Source organism: Eubalaena glacialis, chromosome 14, assembly GCF_028564815.1.
Source record: "Eubalaena glacialis isolate mEubGla1 chromosome 14, mEubGla1.1.hap2.+ XY, whole genome shotgun sequence".
Taxonomy (NCBI): Eukaryota; Metazoa; Chordata; class Mammalia; order Artiodactyla; family Balaenidae; genus Eubalaena; species Eubalaena glacialis.
Genome location: NC_083729.1, coordinates 63,692,179 through 63,700,972, shown reverse-complemented (window position 1 = coordinate 63,700,972; position 8,794 = coordinate 63,692,179).

The following is an 8,794-nucleotide window of genomic DNA, read 5'->3' as shown; positions in this document are numbered from 1 at the left end:
AATCACCAAAAAAAAGCGAAAAATACAAAAAACGTGGCACTAAATAGACCAAGAAAAGGACACTTGTTTACAGTATGAAAGCTGAATCAGGGCACCTTATTCAACCTCAGCTGGGAATATGCCCACAGGGCAACTCAAACTTTTTGCTGCTCTGTATACACACACACACACACACACACACACACACATAAATGACCATGAAAGCACTTTGAGTATTGATTTTGGGATTATAAATTAATTTTCATGAGTAGGTGAGTTCACAAATACAGAATACACAAATAAGGAGGACTAACTATAAACAACTTTTGTTTTAGTCCACTAAGAATTGGGATAACATACTCTGCAGCAGGAGATCAATAATATGCATACCCTAATATGTGCACTATGATCCCAGTTTTTGCCGAATAATGATAAATGCATAGAAGAGGATCTGGAATAAAAAATGCCAGTATAAGTATCACTCACTTTGGGTGAGTGATTATGGGTGTTCTTTAAGTGCCTTCGTTTCATGGCATTTTCTGATTTTTCCTGAAATAAGTATGTATTTCTTAGTTATAAGAACACATAACAGAGACTTCCCTGGTGGTCCAGTGGTTAAGACTCTGCGCTCCCAATGGAGGGGGCCCAGGTTCGATCCCTGGTCAGGCAACTAGATCCTGCATGCCACAACTAAAGATCCCGTATGCTGCAATGAAGATCCCACCGGCTGCAACTAAGACCCGGCACAGCCAAATAAATAAATAAATATTAAAAAAAAGAAAACATAAGAAAAGAAAACATTTAAAATTATATTGTTAGATGTTGTGTTTGTTCCAATTAGTTACCAATTTTTAGATGAATATTTTGCTATAAATCCCATATTATTAGACATTTATTTGACCTAAACAATCCCTTTTTGGATATTTAAGTGATCCCATCCCATCTCAAACCAGATTACTTTTGGCCAAATTGTTTGGGGCCATATGTTATGTTACCTATTCTATCACCAATTCTTGTCCTTTATCTTCAACTTTCTCTCCCTGATTTCTCAGACCCCACTCAGGTTTCTCTAATTAAGACAAACAGCACTCTTCTTTCCCCAAGAATTCCTACATTCGCTACTTCCCCTTCCTCACTACCAAATTCTCCGTCCACTGCAGTGCACCTGCTGCCTGTATCCATTCAGCAAAACCATTCCCTCCTCCATAGTCTCCTTGTGGTTAAGTCCTAGCCACTTCTCTGTACCTTTATTACCCTAGGACTTCCCACTGTTGCCCCCTTCCTCTTTCTTGAACTACTCTGTCTGGGTTTCCATGTCCACACACCTTCTCCCTACCTGTCTGCCCACTCCTCTGTGGCCTTTTTCTCAGGCTCTTCAGAGTGAATGATCTTGGGGCGTCTCTGTCTTTGGTCCTTTTCTCTCCTCACTCTACACCCCCCTCTCCGGGGAGCCCACTCACCATGGCTGCAGTCACACCTGTATGTTGAGGGCTCCCATGAGGTCCTGTGAGCTCCCTGCTGTCACGTCACACCTGAGCTCCAGCCTGTCTGTCAGCTGTCTGCTGGGCTGCTCATGTGGAGGTCTCACATGCACCACGCACTCCGTTTGTCCCATTATCTTCCTCCCCTAGCCTTCTAGTCTGTTCTTTCCACTTCCCGGTTCCAGATTCTCACACTAGGTACTTGGGAGTTCCCCCCGTCCCCTGCCCCCCTTCTTCAGACTCCACAGTGTCCAGCACTCAGGAACATTCAATTAATACTCATTTAATGATTTTAATCAACCACCAAGTCCAGCTGATTCCACTGTCTGAATGACACTAAGACCTGTTGGCCTCCCTCCACCATCTTCTATTGCCTGTTATTTGTTTGTTCCTCCATTAGACTGTGGGACCCATCTCGGAGGTGGCAGAGCTGTGAACCCAGGACACTTTAATAAGATGCTACAGGAGAATGAAACCCAGCCTGCTCTTAGGGCACCAAACTGTGGGACCTGGCACAGGGCTTCCTCTTATGCCTCCCTGGCGGCCACCCTCCATCCAAGGGGAAGGGGAGCCTTTAAATCTGCATGTCCTCAGGGTTGCATCAAAAGGGGCAGCTCTTTCTAAACACTCAAGAGCGAGATCCATCCACGCCCAGAGTCTGGTCCAGCAGGCTGCATATCCAACTAAGCCCAAGGAAAGCAGGGGACTCCTGCTTCGGGGAGGTCCCATTCTGCGGTGAGCCAGGAGAGGTGGGAGGCGGGGAGGGGAAGGGGCAGAGGGGCGGTGTGCCTCGTGGAGCAGTGGGTGCAGTGAGGATGGCCAGCAGCTGGAAGAGGGGGGAATGAGCGACTTCCTCACTGCTCGCAGACCTCCCTGGGGGCGGTCTTGCTGGTTGGGGGAAAGCAACCAAATTCAGTGGAGAGATCCAAGTCCAAGTCCAGAGCGACTCAGGGAGCGCAGCTGCTCGAAGGAGTTGTAGTTCTTCAAACTACCAGCAGAGGGCGCGCTCAGTTCACCTCTGCTCCTTGCGGGAGGGGTGTGCCAGGTAAGATGTAATGGGAAGGTTCTGAGAAGCTATTGAATGTGGGAAGCAAGTGTGAGAGAGAGGTTAGCTGACTTCCACGTTTCTCGCATGTATAACATCCAAAAGTCAGGAATACAGGAGAGGAGCAGTGTGGTGGTAGTCAGGGAAGGTGAGTGGGGTTCTCATACCTGTGGAGTACAAGGTCCTGAGGGACACCCTGTGGGAGATGTGTACTAGGCAATTGATATACAATTCTGGAGTGGGGAGAGATCTGGGGTAAACATGCAGATTTGGGGTCATCATTGTGTACGAAATGGTGCAAGATCTGAAGTGGCTCAGATTGCCCAGGGAGCATGAGAAAGAGACAGCCCAAAGGCAGAGGCCTGGGGAGCCTCAGTATTTCAGGGGCTGGGAAGAGAGGGAGTGGATACATCAGAGAGGTTGGAGAATAACCAAGGGATAATGTGGTAGATGCAAGGGATGAGACAGTTTAAAAGTAGATGAGTGTCCCAACTGCTAGTCCTCTAAAGAAGAAGCTGCCAGCCTGGTCCCAGGATCTTTTATGATGTATGGCCCAGAGAGTAAGAAAAGAGAGACAAAACCAAGAGGCTGGAGGGAAGGTGGGACCCTTAGCTTGAGAGGCTAAGTACCTAATAAAAAGAGTCCATTTTAAAAATTAGAGAAAGAAAATCCATGCAGGGTGGCGGGGCGGTGTCACTGCATTGGTGCTTAAGAAAAGCTTTGGGTTTGGGAATGTTAAGGTATCCAGAGTAGCTCCAGGGTAAAAGAAAACTGGAGGAAGGAAAGAAAAAGGGGCTCTTGGAAAGTATGTTCTTCTAGTAGAATATAAATAGAAGTTTCTTCTTGATTTCTATTTGGAGGCCAGATAACACATCTTTGAATGAAACACATCTTTGAATCACATAGGATCTCAGCTTTATTAGAATTCATTAGACTTCAGCAAGCTAGAAATAGAAAAAAACATTCCTTTACACGACAAAGGGAAACTACCAGAAATCAGTAGCATACTTAATAGTGAATTGTTAAAAGCATTCCCATAAAACGTAAGACCAAGACAAAAATGTCCATTATCATTGCTATTCCTCAACATTGTACTGAAGGTCCTACTTTGACAAGAATATACGAAGAAAGTCTACTTTTTGGAAAGGAAGAATCAAAATATTATTTGCAGATGTTGCTATTATGTACCTAGAAAAGAGAGTTAACTGAAAGACTATTATAATGAACAAGAGAATTAAGTGGCCAATACAATATCAACATACAGAAATCAACAGTTCTCCTACAGACCAACAATAAGTGATTAAAAAACATGAGTCAAAAGATACCATTTCCAATAGGAACTAAAAACTGAAACACTGTATTGTGACTTCCCTGGTGGTCCAGTGGACTCCACGCTTCCAGTGCAAGGGGCAAGGGTTCAATCCCTGGTCGGGGGACTAAGATCCTTCATGCTGTGTGGTGTGGCCAAAAAAAACCCCAAAAAACTATAAAACACTGTGCATATACACCTTAAAATGGTTAAAACTGGTAGTGTTATGTTATTTATATTTTACACAATAAAAAAATAAAAAACACTATACCTAGGATTTAAATTAATTAAAAAAAGAGCAACACCTATATGAAGAAAACTCTAAAGCATTACTTAAAAGAAGAAAAGCTAAACAAATGGAGAGATACACCACATTCCTAGATACTATTGTTGTTTAGTATTTTAATTATGTTTTTAAACCACACAAATTAGACATTATTAAAATTATTTTATACAAGCAACATTTGTTTACCTACTTGTTTACCAATTTCTTTGCTCACCATTCCTTCTTAAATCTCTGACGTTCCTTCTTGGATCATTTTCCTTCTTCCTGAAAGAACATTCTTTAGTACAGGTTTATTCGTGCTGAGCTCAGTTTTTGTTTATCTGTATATGTCCCTAATTCACCTCATTCTTCAAAGATAGTTTTGCTGAATATATAATTCTAGCATGGCAGCTATTTTCTCTTAGTCCTTTGTATATATTATTCTGCTATCTTCTGTTCCCCACTCGTTGTTGAGCAATCTTTGTCAGCTTAATTATTGTTTCTTTGTAGGTGATAAGACTTTTATTCCTGATTGCCTTAAGGAAACTTTTTTTTCTTTTGGCCATACCATGCAGTTTGTGGGATCTTAATTCCCTGACCAGGGATTGAACCCCGGGCCCCAGCAGTGAAAGCGCCGCGTCCTAACCAATGGACGAGTAGGGAATTCCCAAAAAAACTTTGTTTTATGGAAAATTTCAAATGTATCCCAAAGCAGAGAGAAGAGTTTAATGAACTTCCACATTCCCAGTACCTGGCTTCCGGAAGCATTTTTTGTTTTTGCTGGAGCATTTAAAGCAAATTCCAGATTATATATGGGTTGGCCAAAAAATTCGTTTGGGTTTTTCCATAAGATGCTATGGAAACATCTTATATGGATCAGATTGTGTCTTTTTTTTAAATTTTTATTTATTTATTTATTTGGCTGTGTCAGGTCTTAGTTGCTGCATGTGAGATCTTCGTTGCAGCATGCGGGATCTTTAGTTGAGGCATGCGAACTGTTAGTTGTGGCATGTGGGATCTAGTTCCCTGACCAGGGATTGAACCCTGGCCCCCCTGCATTGGGAGCATGGAGTCTTAGCCACTGGACCACCAGGGAAGTCCCCAGATTGTGTCTTTGATAGATAAGGACTTTTTGCTTTATTTTAATGTTAATCTCTTAATGTCATCTAATTCCTCATGCATGTTCAAATTCCTCTGTTCCAAAAAGGTCTTTTACAATTGGTTTGTTTGACTCAGCATTCAAAGTCCACTGTGCATTTGGTTTAAATGGCTTTCAAGTCTGTTTTCATCTATCATAGCCCCACTCCACCTCCTTTTTCATGTCATTTATTTGTTGATAAAAACAGGGTATTTGTCCTATAGAATTTCCCACAAACAGGATTTGCTGATTACCTCTTCATGGTGTCATCTCACTTGTTCCTCTAGCCCTGTATTTCCCATAAATTGGTAGTTATATCTAGAACCTTAATTAGATTTAGGTTAAATTATTTTGGAAAACCTGCATAGGTGGCACTATGTAGCTCCTGGTGCATCATGACAGGAGGCACACTGTGTTTGATTGTTTCACTTTTTATTTTTTAAAGAATTGGCTTTTTATTATTTTTTATTTTATTTATTTATTTTTGGCTATGTTGGGTCTTTGTTGCTGCGCGCGGGCTTTCTCTAGTTGTGGCGAGTGGGGGCTACTCTTCGTTGCGGTGCGTGTGCTTCTCATTGCGGTGGCTTCTCTTGTTGCGGAGCACGGGCTCTAGGAGCGCGGGCTTCAGTAGTTGTGGCACAAGGGTTCGGTAGTTGTGGCTCACGGGTTCTAGAGTGCAGTCTCAGCAGTTGTGGCACATGGGCTTAGTTGCTCCGTGGCATGTGGGATCTTCCCGGACCAGGGCTCAAACCCATGTCCCCTGCATTGGCAGGTGGATTCTTAACCACTGCGCCACCAGGGAAGTCCCTGATTGTTTCACTTTGATGTTAAATTTATCCGTTACTGAATTAGGGAGTGCAAAATGGCAATTTCCTTCTAATCTGTCATTCCTTCTCCATTTATTAGCTGGAATTAATCTATCAGAAACTTTTCTTCATTAACTACTTGATTGAAATGCAGTTGATGTACCCTCAAGGTGACTGATGAGGGGTGTGTATATGTGGGATTATGAAATTATGGAAGTTTCTGTATTCTATGTGCTTCAATATACAGTCATTATTATTTATTATTTTTGATGCTGAAATTATTCGATCTTTAGCCAATGTCCCTTCAAGCTGCCTCCCATGATCTTTTAAAAATTCCTCAGGTAGTTGTTGACAACTTCTTTACTTTATGGTTCAATAGATCTCCTAGGTTCAACTTGAACATTTCCTGCCCTAGAGCTGGAATCATACATTTCTCCAGGGAGCCCTGGTTCCTTTTTGTGAGAGATGGTATTTAGAGAGCAAAATTTGGTCACTAAAGGTGCTTATTGCTACTGGATTCTCATTTCTTCAGAAGACAGAGCTGGAAAATACATGTTATTTTTTAAAAAAGTAAGCCCTGAGTTCATATTGATATTTCCAATTCAATTTTAAGATTATAAGATTTTTAACTAAACTTAAACAATTTTTAATTTCTGGCTGCTTTTACAACTCTTTCTTTGTCTTTAGTATTCTTCGCTTGCCTTCCAAGCATCTAGGGGTGGATTTCTTTTTATTTATCATGCTTGATATTATGCTGTGCATCCATCCTGTATCTGTGTATTCATATACTTCATCAGTTCTGGAATACTCTTCCTCTATCTCTTCATATATTGCTTCTCCTATAGTCTCTCTATAATGCCCTTCTGGGATTTCAGTTAGACAAATTACAGGCCTTTTCATTCTATACTCCAAGACTCTTAAAACCTCTTTCACATTTTCCATCTCCTGTTTCTCTTTGCTGCACTTTAAATAATTTCTTCAGCTCTTTCTTAACTGTACCTCTTTTCAGCTGTGTCTAATCTGTGGCTCAGCATACCCAGTGAAGTGCTTTTTTATTGTAGTATTATTTGTATTTTTTTTACATAATATTCTTTTTCATATTCTTTTCCATTATGGTTTATCACAGGATATTGAATATAGTTCCCTGTGTGGTATTATTTATTGATGGAAAAACTGAAGGAAGATTAAATTCCACCACTGGGGAATGTTTAAGTAAATTATTATATGTACATAAAATGAATATTATGAAGTCATTTACATGGTATTGATAAAGTTTTAAAAATAGTGTACAAAATTATCTTAAATAATTTTAAGCAAAAAAATCAATATATCAGTTATATACAACTTATCTCAATTATATATAAATTATGCACAGAAATAAAAGTGTGATCCATTGAAAGTAGGGTAAGAAAAATAGATAAGACTGTGGTCCTTGCAACACAATAGAGCAGTGAAAAATAAATGCAATATAGCTACACAAATCAACACGAACAAATTTCATGACCATTAAAAAGCAAACTACAGAAAAATACATGCAGTATGATTTTATAGAAAAGTCAAGACTAAATGAAACAACATATTGCTTAGAAGTGGGTTCCAGTTTGGACCATGTGGAATTGCTTAATACATATGTGGTAAAACTATAAGGAAAAGTGAAGTGAAAACACAAAATTCAAAACACATTAATGTCGTTGGGAATGAAAGGGTTGGGATCTGGGAAGGGCAGCAGGGATTTCAAAAGTTCTGGTTTATTAACTGGGTGGTGGATCCACTGATGTTTGCTTTGTTTTTATTCCTTGTATTTTAAACATATGTAATAAATATTCTTTTATAATTATTCAGTATTTAATAAGACCATATGTTTAAAAGAATAAAAGGAAATATATCACAGTGATATTCATTACTGCATCTGGGCATTTTGATTATGTATGATTTTTTTCCCCTATTCTATATTTTTATATGTCATTAAAATTTTATACAGCAAGAATGTATTACTTTTATCGTCAGAAAAAATCTCCTAGCTAAGTTGGAAAGTTGGCAGGAAAAAGAAGAATGTTTTTAGAAATGAGCCTCATGGACTTCCCTGGCGGTCCAGTGGTTAAGATTCCGTGCTTCCAATGCAGGGGACAGGGGTTCAATCCCTGGTCAGGGAACTAAGATCCCACGTGCCGTGAGGCATGACCAAAAAAATAAATAAATAAAAATTAAAAAGTTTAAAAAAAAAGAAATGAGCCTTATATTGGAATGTTAAAAAAACCCCGAAAATTTAGGTGAGATGTTTTACTGTTCCTCATGCATAAGAAGAAAACAACATGTTTTTTTTTTTTTACATGGTGGCAATAATATGTACCTCACAAGATTATTGCAATGATCTCAAAGTGATGACACTTAGAGAATGTTACACAGTATTCTACAAGTATTAATTACTGTGAAAAATGAATTAGAAAGACTAAGCATAAAATTGTTCATATAGAATTTATAAAGCATTCTCTAACAGTAAAATTTGGGAGATTTTATAAATGTTAACAAGATAAGTATAATATCCTTCTCTAGAGATTTAAAAGTAATTTATTATGGACAATTTCAAACATACCTGAAAAATGGGGGAGAACAGTTTAATGAATTGCCATATATCTATTACCCAAAGTCAACAATTATCAAAATTTTGTCAAACTTGCTTCATCTTTTCCCCTTGTGTGTGTGTTGATGAAGTATTTGGAAACAAAATTTAGACCTAATGCATCTCTAAAATATGTGAACTTTTTCTTACA